This window comes from Microcebus murinus, chromosome 16, assembly GCF_040939455.1.
Source record: "Microcebus murinus isolate Inina chromosome 16, M.murinus_Inina_mat1.0, whole genome shotgun sequence".
Taxonomy (NCBI): Eukaryota; Metazoa; Chordata; class Mammalia; order Primates; family Cheirogaleidae; genus Microcebus; species Microcebus murinus.
In genome coordinates, this window is record NC_134119.1 from 20,456,125 (window position 1) to 20,477,342 (window position 21,218).

Consider the following 21,218-nt stretch of genomic DNA (forward strand, 5'->3'; position numbering starts at 1 on the left):
CGGATGGGAACAACACAAATGGAATGTTAAACATGCTGCATTCAGTGGACTCAAGTGCTAAGATGTACAGAAGGAATAGCAAGTCAAGGCGAGGCGAGGCAGGTGGATTGAACAGTAGAGGGTGAGGTTTCTCTGGAAGGTTTCCTTAAGGAAATAGAACCTCAACCAATGTTGAAGGAGATTAGTCGAAATGAGTGGCCCCTAATAGATCTGGCCTTAGTCTCTGCTCCACTGCTGGGACCTCAGACTATCTTAATTTTCCTCTTTAAATTGAGCACATTATGTACTAGGATTCTTCATTTGTTCATTCATTCATGATTCAGGACCAACTATCCCTGGCAGAGGGTCTTGACTTTTTATGATGAAATCTTTGGGCCTTTTGTCTGGACTTTTATTGATATAAAAAATAATAAAATAGATAATAATACAAAGGAAACCAATGATATTGAAAAAATATTTCTCCAAATATTTTAAAACCAAATTTGTGGTTTAGTAATAAAGTTTACCTTTATTAACACTTTAATGGCTAGATTCAATGGTATGCTTAATAACCACTGCAATTTTAAAGCAGCAGTAAGTGTCCATAGTATTTCAAGGTCTCTGTAATGCTTGACCTGTGATATGTAAGTCCTTGTAATTGCAATTAGTGACAAAGTCACAGAGCCCACTAAAACCACATTTTGTCACCCACATTCATGACTGAAGGAAATGCTAAGTTTCAATTCAAGATTAGTTAAAATAAAGATATAATGTTCCTATCCACATTCATAGATCCTGTATTCATTTCCTGTGGCTGCCATAACAAGTTACCATAAACTTGGTGGCTTAAGACAATAGAAATTTACTCTCTCATAGTTCTGGAGGCCAGAAGTTCAAAGGTGGTCCTTGGGCCAACGATGATCATGAAGGGGTCTATAGACCACAGCTAGAACTTCAGTGCTTACTCTAATGTTTTGCCAAGTCCCTGGATGGTCTAGAAAAAATGGAAGAACATAATGTGATGCCTGTTCTAGAAGGGTTATTCTGGCTTCTTGGGGTGAGTGTGTGGTAGAGGGGGAAAGCCGGGAAGAGCAGGTAGGCATGTTGGACAAATACTGCAAGCAGGACAGGTAAGGGATGCTGGTGACCTGGACTAGGGAGAAGGGGGAAAGGGAGAAGTATGGGGAGACATTTGGAAGGTCGGGGCTTTCTAAGATGCCTGAGATCTCAACAAAAGATTGGAGGAATGTGGATCAGAAGTGTGGTGGGGAGAAGAGAGGATGCCAGGCAAGAGGACCACCTGAATGTCATCCCTGTTAAACTTGACCATATAGGTAGAAGTGGCAATAGGGGATGTGGCTGAGAATGAGGAACCCCAGTGTGCCTCTTTTACCGCTGAACTGTGATCACACAGAACAAGATATAGCATGGAGGAGACAGGACCAGAAGCCTGGGCAGCAGAAAGAGAAGATAGATGCCCACTGAGGCAGACTTTGCTCTCTTGTGCCTCCTCCTTGAAACGGAGTTTAAGACCTTTGCTTACTCAACCTTCCCTCCCTAAAAAGACAAATCCTATAGCAGTGGCTTTGTTCTTATTCCTTAAAATTACTTGAATAAGGGGAGACCCAGAATATATATTCAGGGGACATTGTAGGTTGAACTGTGTCCCCTAAAAAGACATTTTCAAGTCCTAACCCTCAGTACTTGTGACTGTGACGTTATTTAGAAATACGGTCTTTGCAGATATAATTGATTTAAAATAAGGTAATACTGGATTATTTGGGCCCTGGTCCAAGGACTGGTGTCCTCACAAAAGAGAGAGAAATTTGGATACAGTGACTCGCACGGAGGGAAGACAGTCATGTGAAGATGGAGGCAGGCGTTGGAGTGACACAGCTACAAAGCAGGGAACATCAAGGACTGCCAGCAACAACCAGAAGCTAATTCATCCCCAGAGGCAAAGACAGATTCTTCCCTAAAGTCTTGAGAGGCAACATGGCCCAACCAACACCTTGGTTTCAGACTTCTATCCTCCAGAACTATGAAGAATAGATTTCCATTGTCTTAAATCACCCAGTTTGTGGCAATTCTATGACAGCCCTAGGAAACTAATACGGAGGATTTTCATGAGATAGAGAAAGTCATATCAGGGCCAAGTGGGGACTTGGTCCCCAGCCTCCTGGTTCTGCCCTCCTTGTTTCCCACATTGCAATCTATTGTCCTACCCATGTAGATACGAGGAACACAAAGAAAAGTCTCTCTGCGCAAACACATGATCTCCTCTGACACAGAACGTCACCCCAGACTCCAATCCTCACTGTCCCATCACCACTGCATTGACACAAGGCAGGTAGGAAAGGCCTCTGCTCTCCAAGAGGTGCTCAGAAGTACTTGGTTCCACGACAAATCCTTGCTATTAGCTCCTTTTCACTTTTCAAGCCAGCGAGGTCGGCTCTGGAGGAACACAACATGGAATAGGTACACTTGATTGGAGAAAAGGCCAGGAAGAGTGTAGACTATGGGAATTTGCAGGAGAAATGCCTTGGTGGCAACAGCTTGGCATCTGATGGTTTTATGTGTGGTGGCAGGATGGGGTGCGGGTGGGAATAAACCTAAATGGGCCACAGCAAGGTGCCAAGGCAGTGGAGAGGCTCAGAGGAGAGCTGCCGTTTTGCTCAGAGTAGAACAACATGACGGCCCTGATGGAGGCAGCCGTGGTACCCTGGACAGTGTGGCCACCTGACACAAGGCCAGGAACAAGAACTGGGAGAAGCTTGGGACTGAGTCTCAGCACTGCTGTTGGGTGACTTTCTCTACATTGCTCGAGTCTGTTGAATTTCAGCCTCAACATTAGTAAAACTGGATTGATCAAATCATTTTCCCCCTTCACATCTCAAAAATAAGTTAGGCAAATGAATACTATGTAGCATACTCAGTAGGCTAATTTCTGTATCAGTTTTTATTTGTTAGCTGTAGGCAGAGAGTCCACTGGGGGTAATTACGCTTGAACATAGCATCAGCCTCTTTGAAAATGGCACCGTGCGCAATCAAGAGCTCAAAATTACCTTATTTGATGAAATTTGAGAAAACTCCTCTATTTGAAAATACCACAGTAGCCTTTGGGTGTAAGACCAGTGGGTTTCCTGCTGCTTGCGAGAATGCAATAGTGTAGGCACATCTGAGTAGAATATGCTTCGCTCAAAAATGATTTAAACCATAATTAGACATCTCACATCTTCTGCCATGCTTTTGATTGAGCAAAATAAGGAGTGTGAACATCTGACAAGTTTAAGACTTATGCCCCTCCTGTGTGACAGTCTATCCAGTCCGCTGACGCCATTCCTGGATGCGGAATGAATTCTAATCAAAGACATGCCCGTTCCAATTTGAGACGAATCATCGTGGTGGTTTATAGAAAACTTCCTTTCTGTGCTGACCCACAACCTAAACAAAAGGTCAGAATCATTTAAGTTGCTCCGAAGTGGACGGTTGTGATACAAGCCAGCAGGGTGGTGTGGATGAAGTCCCGTGCAATTCCTTTGTAGGCTGCAGAGCTAAGTAAACACCATGAAAGCCTGCTATTGTTTACCCTGATACCACAGTCAGCACTTTGGAATCATTAGCTCTGGGCCCTTGAGTAAAGCTGTTTTTTAACTTCTCCATTTCACAGTCAAGGTCGACTTCTCCTCTAGCCGGCAGACCCACAGCTCCAAAGACCACGTCCCCCCTGTCCCCCCTCACGTACACATGTTCACTCTCACAGATGTCAACAGGAGGGTCTCCGGAGACCCACAGGCTGGATCGGGGTTAGCTCCCTCTCTCCTCTTTTACCTGAAGATTAAATACAAAGGAGTCAGAGCCTGGGTTTATCAGACGCAAAAGCCCCAAAGCAAGAAATAATGCATTCGAAGCGAACTCCCTATGGATCCCACATTTCTTGACCACAGAAATGTTATTAACATCAAACAGTATAATTGGAGACATGTTAAATTATCTTCTCACCAAGTTGGCCAACTGAGATACAAAACCCTCTGCTTCAAATGTCACTCCCTTTTTGAGGAATGTTATGGCCACATATTATCAATGGGACTTAAGAAACAAATTACCATAATGCAGAGCCTCCCTGGCCTCCATATTTGCACAAAAACCATATATATGTGTTGATCTAGAAGGCAGGAGACTGAACCCCCAGCTGTTCAGACACTGAATGCTACCTAGTGAGGTGACCTCCATGAGTCTTTGAAGCTCTGTAGACATGTGTTTTTATTTCTTTTAAAAAAAGAATGACCCAAAAAGCTCTAAAATTCTGTGATGTCTAGGAAACAAGTGAGAGAATATAACTGCATAAGCATTGCAAGAAGGACCTATAAACTTAAAATAAATCCTCTGGAATGGTATTATCTTCAATTATGAAGTACAGGACATTAATCATTAATACCACAACACTGGCAAAGAAAGATAAATTAAGTAAGTAACAGGGATTTCTGGGATATGCCCAAGGTACAAATCTGAGCAGCTAGGCTGGTACAACACCCACACTAAGAATCAACTGGATGTACAGCCAAGGCAGCCAAACCTAAGATGCCTGGGATTAGGGAAAAGAGAGAACATATGTACGGCAAGTATAGAAAGTTCTCCAAGGCCAGGAATCATAGCTCAGGCTCTTTGATAGGGCAAAGAATACTGCAGGTTGTATTTGCAGTATTCTGGATTCATTTGCAAGTATACAAAAGCTATATTCCACAAAAAGGGTTGGTGTCCTGTCCAGCACATGGAAGCCTTCTCAACAAAGAACATCCTTCCTGAAGCACAGTAGTTATAGAATCATTTAAATAAGACTCAGAGACTAGATATAAAATGTTTCCACTGAAAAGTACCTTCCAAGTGCTAGGAAGAAAGCAGTGCACACCCACCCCTCTCCCCACACACACACTAGAGTTTCTTTCATCCTCAACTGCTCATTCGAAATGGACATTATATACTTTCGCTAGCTCAGATAAAAGCAGTACTCTGTGGACTCTGCTGGCAATGACCCTTTCAAGGGGTAAAATGTCTGTGGATTGGTCAAAGTCATCTGCCAAAACTATGGCAGTAAGACGCATGTTATGGATCTGTTCCAAGCATACAAGTTATAGCACGCTACTCACCCCCCTGAAAGACTGTGGAATGGATTCTTAGGATTGATTGATTAGTTGGTTGGTGAGTGGGTTCATTGGTTATTTTAATGATTAGTTGCTTAGTTAAATTGTCATTCCAGGTTTTTGTTTTGTTTTGCCTGGCTTTATATAAATTTTAAAAACAGTTACTAGGAATTAACTAGACTACCTAAAATATGATGCTTCTAGAAAAGAAAGTAGAAGCATATTTTCCTGACTTTGGGGTAGGCAAAGATTTCTTATAAAGGGCCCAGACAATAATAAATAAAAAAGAAAATGATAGATGCCAAAAATAATTGAACTCACACTTAAGATCTATGCATCTCACTGTAAGTAATTTATATGTCAATGAAAATACACAAAAAAATAAAGAATAGGCCATCCTGGGGAGAGAGATGATGGCATAAAGATGAAAATGACAGCCGGGGCAGCAGTGGCTCACGCCTGTAATCCTAGCACTTTGGGAGGCCGAGGCGGGCGGATTGCTTAAGGTCAGGAGTTCAAAATCAGCCTGAGCAAGAGCGAGACCCCCGTCTCTACCATAAATAGAAAGAAATTAATTGGCCAACTAATATATATAGAAAGAATTAGTCAGGCATGGTGGCACATGCCTGTAGTCCCAGCTACTCGGGAGGCTGAGGTAGCAGGATTGCTTGAGCCCAGGAGTTTGAGGTTGCTGTGAGCTAAGCTGACTCCACGGCACTCTAGCCTGGGCAACAAAGCAAGACTCTGTCTAAAAAAAAAAAAAAAAAGGAAAGGAAAGGAAAGAAAAGAAAAGAAAATGACAATTATTCCAATCCTCAAGGACTTCCAGCGATGGGGGAGAAACCATCTCTCTGACAAGATCAAAAGATTCAGAGCAGGAAACAATGGAGTTACTGAACACATTTTATGGCATATATGTGGCCTCCCTTTTTTAAGCTCTGGTAACTACAAAGGTTTTTTTAAAAAAAAAATTAATTGATTAAATAATCCTCAATCTAAATTAACTGTTGGATAGGGCAGGGGAAAAGAGGCTAGCGTGGCTGTCCCCAGACAATGAGTGTCAAGATTACAGACTGCATCATCACTAGTTTGGTGTGGACCACTTCATAGATTATGTTCCAAGGGCTTTGCGTTTTAAGATTATCCATTGCAATAAGGTCAAGAAGCCCCATTAATCTTCTGCATAAGGCACAATAATCTGCATGGGTCCTGTAGACCCTGAAAATATCTTCTCCACTGTCCTGCCTAGTACATAAATATTCACATCACATATTTCTTTGGGTTCAAGCAGAGAGGTACACTTAAAAACCCAATACCCTACATATTCCCCACAGCCCACCTCTAACTCCTAACATTTGAAAGCTTTGTCTTCCCTTTAAAGAGGTTCTCCCTCAAGTGACACCCTTCATATCCTGTACTTCCTGCATCCTAAAAGACACCCCTGAGCTGATGCATTCAGCCCTCCTATCAGAGACTGAATCCAGAATATACGATGGAACCTAAGTAGACAACCTGGTGAGCTGTAATACCTGGAGACCAGGCTAGGGAGACCAAAAGGCTCAATAAAAGGCCTGCCATGCTCTCATTCCTAAGCTTCTAGACAATTTTCCTGCAGCCAGTGTCTGTTGACCATTAAAACCAGCATGGTGACACTCTCTTTGAAGTGTCAGAGTCACCAAGCAATCAAGCCACCCCCTTCATTATTCCTGCAGGTCACCCTGTCTCCACGCACCCATAGCAACAAACCATCTGAGTGATACAAACAAACACACTTCAGCCCAACAGAAGATCCGAAGAAAACATTTCAAAAATAAGAAACCACGAGTGCAGAGAGGCAGAGTTGTATATTTAGCCTTTTTGTGAAAAAAGAAAAAAAAAAATCAAACCTGAGAATAAATCCACCTGTGGGTCCCTATCTTGAGGTCACCAAAAATCCCTCCTCTTTATTTGCAAACAGTTCGGAAGCTACAGAAGGAAGCCGGCAAATAAACCAAGATTAATGGCTGATCTGTCATCTGGGAAGGGCAAGGTGAGCCTCCACACCTCGGCCAGCGGAAGCGAACTGGAGGAGGCCGACGGCTGATTTATGGGGTTGTGAGCAGGCTAATTAGAGCCTCATGGCGGGAGATAAGGGGGGCCAATGGCATTTGGGAAAAGCCAAGTGAAAGGTAGGGCCAGCTGGAGGTGGCCGGGGCCTGCAGAGACACGCTCCAGAAGCAAAGCAGAGGCACTGCGCGCGGATTCCCAGGAAATCCCGCGTTTGGAAAGCTCCCGCAAGCCACAATGCAGAGGCACCTCAGATAAGGTCTGAAAACAAAGTCCCTGTGGCTCAGTTGTGAAGAGCTGCCCCCATGTGCTTGCCAGCATGCTGGGGGCGCCCGGCACCCGCCCTCCTGTTTCCCTCCTCACCCAGCTTGATGCTCAGGGCTCCAATAGGTTGGTTTGTTGAGCAGAAATTGTCACCCAAGACGTAGCCTTCACTTTGAAGGTCTACACACACTGCAGCCCCGTTTGCTTCCCCCCCCCCCGACTTCCAGCCCCCGGGGAGCAGCCATCAGGGACGCAGCAGGGCCTGCCCTGGGCCTGGAAGGGGCAGAACCCCAGGGAGGGCAGGCAGTCCGCGCAACATACCCCTGGGAGAAGCCCGGGCCGGGGGCAGGCACTGCGTTCAGGGGAGGGTCTCAGGAGGTCATCGGAGAGTATTTGGAGAGGAAGATGTAGGAAGGAGAAGGCACCCTGTCTTGCTTTCCTGAGGACAGGCACCTCTTCCCAGCACAGCCGTGCTCCATGTGCAGTGTGTGTGCATGTGCGCATGCGCGTGAGCACAGACCCGCAGGTGCTCAATCTCCTCTCCTATGGTCCCAGTGCTAAAGCTGGGTGCTGGCTGCCTTTACTGGGGTGTTTCGTTTAGGTGCAGGAGACAGGCACGACAGCCTAAGGGAAAATACAGCAGCTTTTCCCTTCTCTCACTGTACAAATGTGAACAAAGAGGAGCCAGAGAGAGAAAAAAAAGAAAGAAAGGCAGGGAGGAAGAGAGAGAAAGGAGGAAAAAAGGAAGGAAGGGAGGGAGGGAGGAATAAAGAGAGAAAGAAAAAAGAGGTGGCAGAAAGAATGAAAGAAAGCAAGCCAGCAGGCAGCTGGTGCAAGAAGTACCAGCCTTTTTTTCTCATTTTCCTGTCTTTTAATAAATCACTGTAGCGGCCTGTGACCGCTCTCTGTTATCCCTAAATGCTCAAGCAAACAGCTTTTATTTGAGACCATTCAAGTGGCTGCCAGGGAGCCAGGAGCTAAGCAAGCAGTGCGCGCCAGCAGCCCGCCCGCCTGTAATTCAGGTAGAAAAGTAGGCATGAAGTCAATATTCATGGCGCGGGGTAAGAATCGCCACCGCACAATGAAATGGTAATGAGCCGGCTCACAAAGGAGACAAGCCGGATAATCAGCTTTTAAGGAGGTGCCGCTGCCAGGGCCCCAGCGGTGGCCCAGGCCTGTGGGCCCCCACCATCTGCGGGCATTGGCAGGGGGCCGGTGGGAGCCCCTGCGCTCTCTCCAGGCCCTCTGCCCCTGGCCTCGCCTCTCTATTTTATCATCATTCTGGGGCTCCGGGAAGCCTAAAATGTAAGGACAAATAGCCACTTTCAGCCACGGCCCCCTTTGCTGGCTTTCAGATGAGCCAGGGTGAAGACTGTAAACCCTGCAGCTGTACCTGGCATACGTGCCAAATGCACTTGGGGTCATTACCTGACTAGCTCAGGGCACCTGAGTAGGAAGTCTTAACTGAAATAACAGACACGGGGGACTTATATAATATATGTGGGTAAATTCAAACATACCAATGAATTTATTTGTTTTACAAGATTTCATTTAATGCACCGTTCTAAGGCAAGTTTTTGAATCTCTTCAATAAAATTAGAATCAAAGAAGGGTCAAAGTAAGATGAAGCCATCAGATGCATGGCCACATGCAAGCTGCTTTGGACAGCCGTGGCCCTGCTCCAGGGCAATCGGTGCCTCTAGATTTTAAAGAGAATTGTTTTCTTCAATACTTTCAGTTTGATTTTATCTTCAGTGTTTTCTACTGATGTCTGTTTTGAGGTTGACCCAAACTGAGGCTTTCAATAGAGTCTCTGATTAAAGCTATTGTCTTCTTCATCACTATCATCATCACCATCATCATCATTTGTATTTATACCTCTAGTCATTGCAAAATTAATTTAGGTGAAATTAATATAAAAATTAATTAATACAAAAATACATACCCAACTGCAAGGTGATATGCAATTTATTTTTTATGTGTTATTTTCATTTATTCTTTCTTTTATTTCAGAATATTATGGGGGTACATATGTTTTGGTTACATAAATTGCTTTTGCATCATTCTTGTCAAAGTTATAAGTGTGCCCATTCCCCAGATAGTGTGCATTGTACCTGTTAGGTGTGAACTTGCCCATCCCCTCCTCCCCCCTCCCACCTGCTTGATTTCCAATGAATGTTATTTCCATATGTGCACATTAAGCATTGATTGATTAGTTCCAATTTAATTGTGAATACATGTGGTATTTGTTTTTCCATTCTTGTGATACTTCATTAGAAGAATGGTCTCCAGTTCCATTCAGGATAATGCAAAAGGTGCTAATTTACCACTTTTTATGACTGAGTAGTATTCCATGATATACATATACCACATTTTATTAGTCCACTCCTGTATTGATGGACACTTGGGTTGTTTCCACATCTTTGCAATTGTGAATTGTGCTGCTCTAAACATTTGAGCACACATGTTTCTTTTATAGAATGTCTTTTTTTCCTTTGGGTAAATACCCAGTAGTGGGATTGCTGCGCCCAAGGTTGTACAACAACAAAGTGGTTAAACTGAGATTCAAACTGTACAGAACCTGTAGAATGTTCTCATATGACCTGAAGCCAATTTACAATGAAGTGAATAGAGTTTAGACTTCACAGACCCCGTCACTGGTCCAGGACTTGTCAAGGCTCTGAATCTAATTTTGCATTTATCCTCTGTGTTCCTTTTCTTAAAAAGAACCCCCAAATTTATTAGATTAGACCCATAAAACCTGGTCCCACCTTGATGATAAAATATGAATACTGTGGTATAATCAGAATTGTGCTCTAAAAAGTGAATGAGGACGACCAAGGATCAAGTGAGAGGAGGAAGGCCAGGAGGAAATGAAGATAAAGCGTTCATCTTAGCCACATTGCATTGAGAGGACCACAGACCAACCAGGTCAAGATGTCGCAGATATTTGTAAAAATGGGTCAGGAGAACAGGTAGGGCCAGAGAGAGACTGAGAGTACAAGGGCAGATGGTGACTGGCCCTAAGGGAGAAATTATTACCCATAAAGATAGTTCTCTTAACAGAGCTGTGCTGTCCGATACTGCAGCTACTAGCCACATGTGGCTATTTAAATTCAATTTAAATAAACTTTAAAATTCACTTTCTTAGGCCACCAGACACATGCTCCATGGCTACACAGTCCAATGCTCAATGGCTACATGTGGCTAGTGGCTACCATATTGAAAGGTGCAACTATAGAATATTTCCACCATTGCAGACAGTTCTATTGGGCAGCTCTGGTGCAGAAGATATGGAGGTAATAAGGGCAGATTTACAGAGAAACATCTGAGGGACAAATGGAGGAAAGAGGACAGTGAATACAGACTGGAGACACGGGGCCAGAAAATCAGAAAGAGAACCGGGAGACAGAGTTTCCAGCAAAGAGAACTTCAAATTAAGCGTTTATTCATGAGCTCAGCAGTTAGCAAAGAGACGACACACACCCAGCACAGAACTAACTTGCATCCAAACCAGCTCCCTTCAAACCCCTGCATTCATGCTGCCATGAAGACCTTAAAAAGGAACCGTTTTCTTACAGCCACAAGTATGCCTGAAACATGTCCCTGCCCAGAAAGGAAACCTTGAGAAGGACAAAGGACAGCAGCAGTTAGGGAAGCAGATGCCCAGAGGCTTGCTTGCCCTCCCTTCCATCAGGGGAAGCCTTTAAAATCGTACTCAGACAAGGCACACGCCTGTCCGTGCCGCACGCACCTCTCCAGCAGGCGGCTGCCTGCATACCTACGCAACTTCCTGTTTGCTTGTGCAATTACCTGCGGTTCACGTAAGAATGCATGTTCTGAGTGCAGCCTTTTCTGGCCCGCACATGTATGTGCATATTTTGAAGGTGCAAATAAGGCGTTGAGCATAGTGTTTTAATGTAGCCCTGAGGGGTACATTATTCTGACCAGCACTAACACAGCCGTCCTGCATTAAGGCATCAACTTCAGGACCCACTAGAGGCCACAGTGTTAAACAAGCAAACAACACACTCGGCTTCCTGGCGTGCCCCAAAGCTTCCTTATGCCCTTCACTCCTGTCCCCTGGCCTTCAGAGAGCCCACCTCGTCCTAACAGTCTCTCCAAATCCTTCCCCAGACTCCTGCCTCTTACCCCACGTACTTACATGTGTATCTGGGTATGTCCCCCCCACTTAATCATGACCTTGTCTTTTTCACCTTTGTCTGCTCTGCAATGTCACACACCAGCTTTTGAAATGTGTCCCAGCACACTTTCTTTTGAAATGAGTTCCTCTGGCTCTATAGTCTGTGACCGTAGCAGAGTTTAGCTACGTGTTCCACAAACCATTTTCTCTCTTCCTCCCAACCACGCTGGACCACATTTCCCAGCTTCCCTTACAGTTCCGTTCAGCAGTGTGACCAAGTTCCGGCCATCAGAAAGGGCGCAGAAGTGATACGTGTGTTAACCTGTGGATTGAGGCAACTAAGAACAGATATTCCTTCTACATATTCGCTCTCTTCTCTCATCTGCTAGCTAGAAACAGAGGACCCAGTAGAAAGCTCCACGGGCTTGCATGGCACTGCTCATGACAAAAGGACACCAAAACCTAAACTTTTCTTCAGCCAACACCTTCTCCCCTTGGTATGCTTCTATTTTCCTCCTCCAATACCCCGGTTCCTCCTTCTTCCTTCGATGCCCCACTGTCAGCATGTCATTCCCAGAAGCCTGTTCTCTTCAAGATTTCATGGTCACCAAGTGACTACTTGGAAAGGTTTTGCTGCCCATAATATTTACGTTTTCAAGAGGGACTCTCAAGACTCAGTAATGGTAGGACTTTAGATAATGCAACAAATATCCCAAACACCCTCAGGCCATACCTGTGGTCTGACACCTACAAACTAGGGGAGCCGAACCCAGGATGGAGGGTGAAGCAGTGAAGGACTGGAGTGTTGATGGGACACCTCTCTGCTTCTTACATATGCCCCAATTCTTGTACCGTGAAAGCCCATTTCTCCTCCACATGACAGCTAATAGTGGTCAAAAATGCTGTCTGTCTTATCTTGATCTCGCAGGGACATACAAACAACTGAATAACAGAGAGAAGTTGAATGTCCTTGAATAAAAGAGCCTTAGACCACCATGCTTGACAGAAGTAATTATGTATTTTTAGAGCACTAAAACTCTTTATGACACATTTGGTAGTAATTTTTTTTCCCTTTAGTCTATTTTGTTAGATATTAACATAACATCTTTTTCTTTACATGAGTATTTACATAATGTTTGCATAATTTTCTTGTAACCTTTTTGTTTTATTACTTAGCTGTATATCTTTAAAATAAAATATATTATAGTTGGTTATTTAAAAAAAAAAAAAAAAGAGCCTTAGACCACTAGGAATAAGACAGAAACATCCTTTCATCAATTGAAATTTGTGCTGCAAATTTGTTTTATTTCAACCAGATTATTGAATATTCTTTTATCATCCTTATTACCAACTAATATTCAATGATCATTTCAATATTTACATGCAATATTGTTTTAAATCAGCTCACTTTGACTTGAACATATTGAAAGAGAAATGTTATAACCCCTACCCTAAATGGAATACCAGTGACCCTTATCACCAATAGACATCAATGTAAAAAACAAACGTACCAATAATTAATGTGTTAAATAAACAAAATATTAAATACATGAAACATGTACGTCCATATGCCATCAAAAATATTCCTGTGAAATATTAGGGATACAAATTTCATTCTTTGGAAACGTTATCCTAAAAGAAAGGAAATTAGATGTATTTATAGTAGAACCACCTAGACTGGAAGAGAGAGGTAAGAAGATAAACCCAAGTCTTCTTTACCAGGCCACTCCTTTATGTCACCCTTCTGGCATGCCTTTGGGAAGCTGAAGTTTTTTTATTCACCTCCCCCTCCACCACGAGGGCCGTCAATATTTTCATCCACATTCAAGTTGAGAAGTTCCTGACAGCTGTGTAGGAGGTCTTGTAATGTCCGGACACCAGCCCTGGGGTCCCAAGAGGCTCTCAAAGATGAGGTGTGAGAAGAGGAGAGTTCACTCATTGTGATCATCAGTGTTCCCTTGACCATGCTTGCTCCATAGCCTCTGAAAGGGTCTCACCTGTCCCTGACACACTCAGTCCCAGAGGATGAGAAGCAGGTGGTCTGAGTAGAAACCTTTTCCCACTGCCTTGAGGCAGGTAGTAGCTCCGTGTTGCAGCCAGGCGTCGGCAGCTGCCCAGTGAGTGGCTCCTTCTCTGTATCAGTGAGCTATTGTTACGTAACAAGTCTTGAGGCTTTAATGAAAATAAAAATGATATATAATTAATCTGTTAAAGTCTCCTAATGAAAGGAACCTTCACATGTCTTTAAAGTCACTTAACTCTGTTGTCTTTACAAATGTAACTAATCTTCTCCACAAAATTTATTTATTTGAGCTTTATTTTAAAAACGGTTCCCTCAATGTTCTTTAAAACAAGAAAAAGGCTAACCCTCATCCATTACAAATACGTCAGAGTCTCTACTAATAAACGTTTATAATATTTCAGAACTAAGACTGACAGTTACCTCTGTGGGTTCCGATACAGGGAAGGAATTTGATGATTCTGAGCACTTCTATTTAATTTACAATTGAACGACACTGAGTAGGAATTATAACAGCTCTTAAACAGTGGTGTTTTCCTCTGTAATAATAACTGTTATGCCTAATAACACGTCTTTCTCCTTCGTGGAATGAAGCAAGGCATAAATATAAATAACATCTTCCTGCACATTCACACTTGAAAAAAATGGAAGCAGGTGTTTCTTAAAAGTTAGTGTTTGATTTAACATTGTTTCAATATTAGCTCACAAGACTAAGCATTTTGTCATCATATTGATTGTTTGAATTATTAGTTTTCCTACTTCTTTGCAAGCTCTCTTTGAGTAGTCTATTTTTGTCTGACAGTACCCCCCCCCAGTGGTTTCATATAAGTAAGTATCCACTTGGTTTGAGCAGCACATCTTTTCTGCAACAGTACTTCTCAAATTTTAAATATTGGTGCAAATCACCTGAAGATCTTGTTAAAAATGCAGATTCTACTGCAGTAGGTCTGGGGTCAGGACTGAGAGTCTGCACTCCTAACAAGCTCCCAAATGGTGTTGATGATGCTGGTCCACACAAGACTTTAGAGTGGATGTATACTGGGCTGGATCTTCCAACACTTAAAAGCACATGATGATCAGGCAAGAAAATAGGCAGCAATTTACACAATACCTGTCAATAACCTGTGATCACTAACCTGAACTCAGTCCTGGGCAATGCCAAATGAGTTGTCACCTGGCTGGTCTTCTGATACATGAAATCAAGAGACTCCTTTGTGTTGATGAAGGAAGGAGAAGGACCAAGGAGAGCTAGGGCATCTTCATATTCCACATTTGCACCTAAATTACTTACACATTCTAGAAAGGATGGATTCTCCCACATTTCTCTACAATTCTGTTCCCTTTCTTGCCTACCCCTGTTATCAACCTGCCATCTTGAATGTGTATTCACCGAAGCCAAATAACGCAGGTGATACCTACTGATCCAAGGCATCGTGGTAAGGTATGCACAAGCTGGATTTTTCTATCAAGTTGTCTGGTCCACCTTTTCCACTTGATAATGATCCCCATCGATGGGGCTGGCATTCTAGTGGGCAGCACATGGAAGTGAACCCACAGGAAAGCATTTCTAAGGAGCTGTAACCTCTGAGATTTGGTTTAAGCCCTTAAATGAGAGTATCTTTCAATTTTATGATCAAAGTGTTTGGATCAAGTGGATTTATTTAGCCCTTAATCTGCATTCTTTTTTCTTATAGCTTGCTACAAAAAGTGTGATCTTGCTACAAAAAGAGTCATCAATGGAATAACAGGAACAAAAGTTATGGCTCCCATTCTGCCCCCTCTTAGCTGGGTGAGCTTGCACAGTCATGTTGTTTTCCTGATCTTCACTCCTATTAATTACAAAAATAAATTTCCAGCTGTAACTTTCTGACAGCTCAGACACCCCTTGATCTGAAATACCTCCAGACCAGGAGCTGCTCACAGCCAGTGGCCCACACAGCACTAACAGCCCTGGGACCACAGCCACTTCTGCAGGTGGATCGTCAGCCACCACATTGCAGGACAGGAAGAGCCCCCAGAGCATCTTACACCAGCTCCCTCATTCAGCACAGGAGCAAACCAAGGTCCTGGGAAGCAAGATGACTCCTCCAAGGTCACATGGCTCTGCAAGAGCAGAGAAGGAACTGGAACACGAGCCTCCTGATACTCAGTCCAACACTCTGCATGACAACCCACAGACTCAAGAAGTCACGCTTGGAGCAGCCACATCGGGATGAAAAACTGTCCCACTATGCCGGTTGCCATGGAGTTCCTTCTAGGTCACAAGAGTCCACACACCTGTAAGGCCCCAAAAAGCAACCAACACACACTCAATCTTCACATTTCTCTGCAGTACTAGCATATAGGAAGGGCTTTATAAATATATATTGAATGAGAGAATGAGTCATTTCTTTGTATTTTCTCTTATTTCAGAGCTGCATTTGTAGGATTTTAGAGTCTCAGAGTGTGTAAAGGGGGCTTGATATCCTTCCCAAATTCCCTCAGTGTTTATCTCTATACTCAAAGGCCACTTTCTGCGAACTTGAAACTCTCTTCCCGAGGGCTTCTTTTCTAGCCACAGTGCATGATCAGTCTGAGTGCAGGCACCGGAAGTGCTGGGAAGTTAGTACCCCTAGAATAACTCTTAATCGAGGATGGTGATCAATGCTTAACTCCTTTACCACTTGGGTGGGCCAACTCTGAGCCATGTTCCACAGTGCTCCAGAGCACCTCCACAGGATTGAGCTCCTGCTACCCATAGCAGTAACTGGCTCAATAGCATCCGCTTTATTTCTTCCTTCCCTCCTCTATCTCACTTCTCTACTCCTCCCCTGCCAGTGTTTCCTGCAATCCTCTTCCAAGCAACCTATTGGTACCAAAGTCCTTGTCTTAGGCTTTGCATCTAGGAAATCCAACCAAGGTACAGGGGTGGCAACTTTGTGGAAAAGAGAGCTATCATGAGGTTCCTTTCATTCTTTTTCATGTGACAACTGAATCTGACTGCCTTAGTTTGGGTTCCCCCCAAAAGCAGGCAGTAAGAAAAGGACTTGGGTCCAGGTAGTTTATTTGAGAGATACCCCAGGAAGCAGAAGTGAGAAAGTGGAGCAGTGAGACAGGGAAAAAAAAGAAAACCAATGCAAAGTGTGCTCATGAGGGACTTGCTGCAGGGAACAGTGGGCACAATCCCACTGGCGGCCCCCAGAGAGGGGCTTATGAAACATACCTCAGAACTAACTGTGCACTGAGGGGCAAAAAGCCAGGTGTCCATTCACCCCTCCTGGGACATGAGCTTCTGGGTTTCCGAGAGCACCCATGAGCAGCCCAACCAGGTCCCGGTCACAGAGGCCCCCAGTGTTGAGGGGAGCTGCCTGCAAGGGACCTCCAGGGAACCAATGGCGTCTGCCATCAGCTCTGCAGGATTTGTACTACATCAAAATGCTGCTCTGTTCAACAAATGATAATTTGGCAACTCTCCCACAAAGCTACTTTGAGCCTCTCCAGTTTAGAGCTTGACCTGTTTCGGCTTCCTTGAGAGGTACCCCTAAACTCCATCATCTCCCAGTGCAAAGCTTCTAGATAAACCAAAAAACGGGAGCGGTGAGAAATGGAAGCAGTCAAAGAAAAATGAGTCTGAAACCTGCCCACCCGGGTCATGCGACAAGCTCAACTGAAAATGCTCTGTGGGCACGTCAGTTCCATGCCTGCCCTGTCTTCAACACCCTCCCCCAGCCACCAGGCCTCATCCCAGAGTCCAAGCTGCTGTCAGCCTTGTGGGACCGCACAGGCCCTTTCTTTGATGCCCCTCTGTTCAGTGTTACCGAGACCACCTGACCAGGGGGGCCCGAGGTCAAGGCACTATCAGGGGTAAGGTTTCTTAAGTGCCATGTGTGAGACACCATCTGACACTGTTTATAGATCGATTTAGCCCCTTATGGGCCATGGGACAGAAGTTAAAAGCATTGCTTTTGGAACTCAAATGTGTTAACTTCTAAAGTGATGTTTGAATTAAGAAGGGCCCAAAGTTTTGATCTGCTGATTAGAGAAAAGAAAAAAAAGAAAGAAAGATAGATCATGGACTAAAAAATATTTTTTTCTGGAAGAGAAATCAGATTATTTTGACTAAAAGCAAGAGACCAGCCTGTAATTAATCTATCAGTTTTAGAGTTGACATTAGATGACTACAGAATTGTCTGAATTCTGCAGCCGCCAAAATGCGGGTGATCTTTTAAAAGGCAACTGCTGGTTCTTGAAGTAGCTCCACTGAAAGAAGTAATAACTTCCTTCTTCAATATGTCAAGGGCAGAAAGAGCAGTATCCATTGGATTTAGATGCAAAACAATCGCATTTTTGCCAACCGTAAGTCAAATAAGGCAGCATTCTATCACTGTCTAATAGCGGTAGGACAGTTGCATAGTAAAAGGACATAAACAGCCCCACAACTCATGTTGTTGGAATGAGGCGTGCATTCCCTAAAATGTGTATGGATTCATAACACAAAAGGTCTAGCAAATAAGTTTCCTTCACTTTAATAAACCCTATGATAAAATGCCTGTAATCTGTTGTGCTAAGCAGTGGGATTGACCAATTTTTAACTGATGCATTTCTTATCTACTATGTGGCATAATAGGAAGTGGTGGCAATTAAGATAATTACATATGAATAGGAAACAGCTCTTCTGATTAGAACCAAAGACCGGGCATGCTGGATATTCAACAAGTGGAAATTGGTGCATTTGGCATGTCATGAGCTGACACAGACACACTTCTGCAATGCAGTGATGGTTATTGCATTAGTGATGACCCTGAGGCATAACATGGCCCTGGGGTCTTTTTGTACCACTCAGAAAAGAGCAAATTGATGCTCAATAGGATTTGAAGAATTTAATAAGGTCTGTTGTGTTCTAATTCTTTTAAAATTAATAAAGTGAATTAAATATGAGTTAACTCTCTATTAAGCTCAATATTTGATGATGCAAAGGCTCACTAGAAAAGAGTTTATTGTGGAAATTACATCCCAGGAACAAATAGGACAGGATCCTTCAAAAATTAACGAAATGATGTCTCTAAGCAAAACATCCAGAAGGAAAAAGTATTCGGCTAATCTGAACTAGGAATGAACATGAGAGTACAGATACCTCTTTGACATAATGATTTCATTTCCTTTGGAAATACCTAGAAGTGGGAATGCTGGATCATAAGGCAGTTCTACTTTTAATTTTTTTAAGGAAACTTCATACTGTTTGAAACTCCATACCAACTTAAATTCCCACCACTAGTGTACAAATGTTCTCCACGTCCTTGCCAATACTTGTTATCTTATGTCTTTTTGATAATGGCCATTCTAACAGGTGTGAAGTGATATCTCATTATAATGTTTATTGCATTTCCCTGATGATCGGTAATGTTGAGTTTTTTCATATTCCCATCAGCCTTCTGTGCGTCTTCTTTTGAGAAATATCTATTCAGATCCTTTGCCAATTTTTCAATTGGGTTATTTGTTTTTTGCTATTGAGTTGTGTGTTCTTATATATCTTGGGTTTCGTTTTTTTTTTTTTTTTCTTCCTTTCTTTCTTTTTTAGAGACGGGGTTTTCTTTGTCACCCAGGCTGGAGTGCAGTGGCCTGATTACAACTTACTGAAGCCTCAAAATCCTGGGCTCAGGTGATCCTCTTCCTTCAGCCTCCTGAGCAGGTGCGCACCACCATGCCAGCTAATTTTTTTAATTTTTTTGTAGACACACGATCTCACTATGTTCCCCAAGCTGGTCTCAAACACTTGGTATCAAGCAATCCACCTACCTCAGCCTCCCAAAGTGCTGGGAATACAGATGTGAGCCACAATGTGTGGCTCTTACATATTTTGCATATTAACCCCTTATCAGATGCATGGTTTGCAAATATTTTCTCCCATTCTATAGGTTGTCTCTCTACTCTGTTGATTGTTTCTTTTCTTGTACAGAAGCTTTGCAGTGTGATGCAATCCTATTTGTCTATTTTTGCTTTTGTTGCTGGTACCTTTGGGGTCATATAAAAAAAAATCATTGCCCTGACCAGTGTTAGGAAGCTTTTTCTACCTATGTTTTCTTCTAGTAATTCTGGAGTTTCAGGTCTTCCATTTAAGTCTTTTATCTACTTTGAATTTATTTTAGTATATGGTATGAGAAAGGGGTCCAATTTCTTTCTTCTACATGTGGATATTCAGTTTTCCCAACACAACTTATAGAAGACACTATCCGTTCTTGGCATGCTCATCAAAGATCAATTGACTGTAAATGTATGGATTTATTTACAGGCTTTCTATTCTATTCCATTGGTCTTATGTGTCTGTCTTTATGCCAGTACCATACTGTTTTGACTGTTAGAGCTCTGTAGTATATTTTGAAGTCAAATATTGTGACACTTCTAGCTTTGTTCTTCTTGCTCAAGACTACTTTCGCTATTTGGGATCTTTTGCAGTTCCATTTAAACTTTAGGGTTGTAGATTGTATTTTCTATTCTTATAAAAAATGCCATGGGAATTTTAATAGGGATTGCATTGAATCTGTAGATTTTGGGGGGTAGTATGTTATGGGCATTTTAACAATATTAATTCTTCCAATCCATGAACACAGAAAATAAATCTTTCTGTTTATTTGGGTCTCCTACTTTAATTTTTTTAATCAATGTTTTATAGTTTTCAGTGAATAGATCTTTCATCTCTTGGTTAAATTTATTCCCAATTTTGTTATCCTATTGTAAATGAGATTGTCTTAAATTGGGGGAATAGTTATTTGTTAGTATATAGAAACGCAATTGATTTTTGTAAGTTGATTTTGTATTCTGCCACTTTACTAAATTTTTTTATTAGTTCTAACAGTTTTTTGGTGGAGTGCTTAGTGTTTTTTATATATAAGATCATGTCATCTGCAAACAGAAACAATTTTACTTCTTCCTTTCTAATGTGGACATCTGTTATTTCTTTTTCTTGACTAATTTGTTTTGGCTAAGACTCCCAGATCTATCTTGAATAGAAGAGATAAGAGTGCACAACTTTGATTTATTCCTGATCTTAGAGGACAAGCTGTTAGCTTTTCACCATTGAGTATGAGTTAGCTGTGGGCTTGTCATATATGGCCTTTATTACATTGAGGTGCATTCCTTTTATAACTAATATGTTGAGAATTTTTATCATGAAAGAACATTGAATTTTGTTAAATGCCTTTTCCACATCTGTCTAGATGATCATATGATTTTTATTCTGTTAATGCACTGTATAACATTTATTGACTTACATATGTCGAACCATCCTTGCATCTCAGGAACAAACCTCCGTTGATCACAGTGTATGATTCTTTTAACATGCTGTTGAATTTGGTGTGCTAGTATGTTGCTGAGGCCCACTGGGACCTGGGGCCAGCCTGGCACTAGGCAGGTCTGGAGCCTGAATCTGAGGGGGCAACTGGGGTTTACTGGGGCAGGCCCTGTGCTGGGGTCTGCAGGGAAGCTAGGTGGTCCCTTTGCCCCACTTCTTCCATGCAGAGGGGAAGAGGTGACACAGCCAACATGGAACTCTGCTTCCTACCCTCCTCATTCTGGTTTTTCTTATTCCTGTGCTACAATCTCTCGCTTGCATTCCTTATTTTTTGTGAAGATATTTTCATACGTGCAT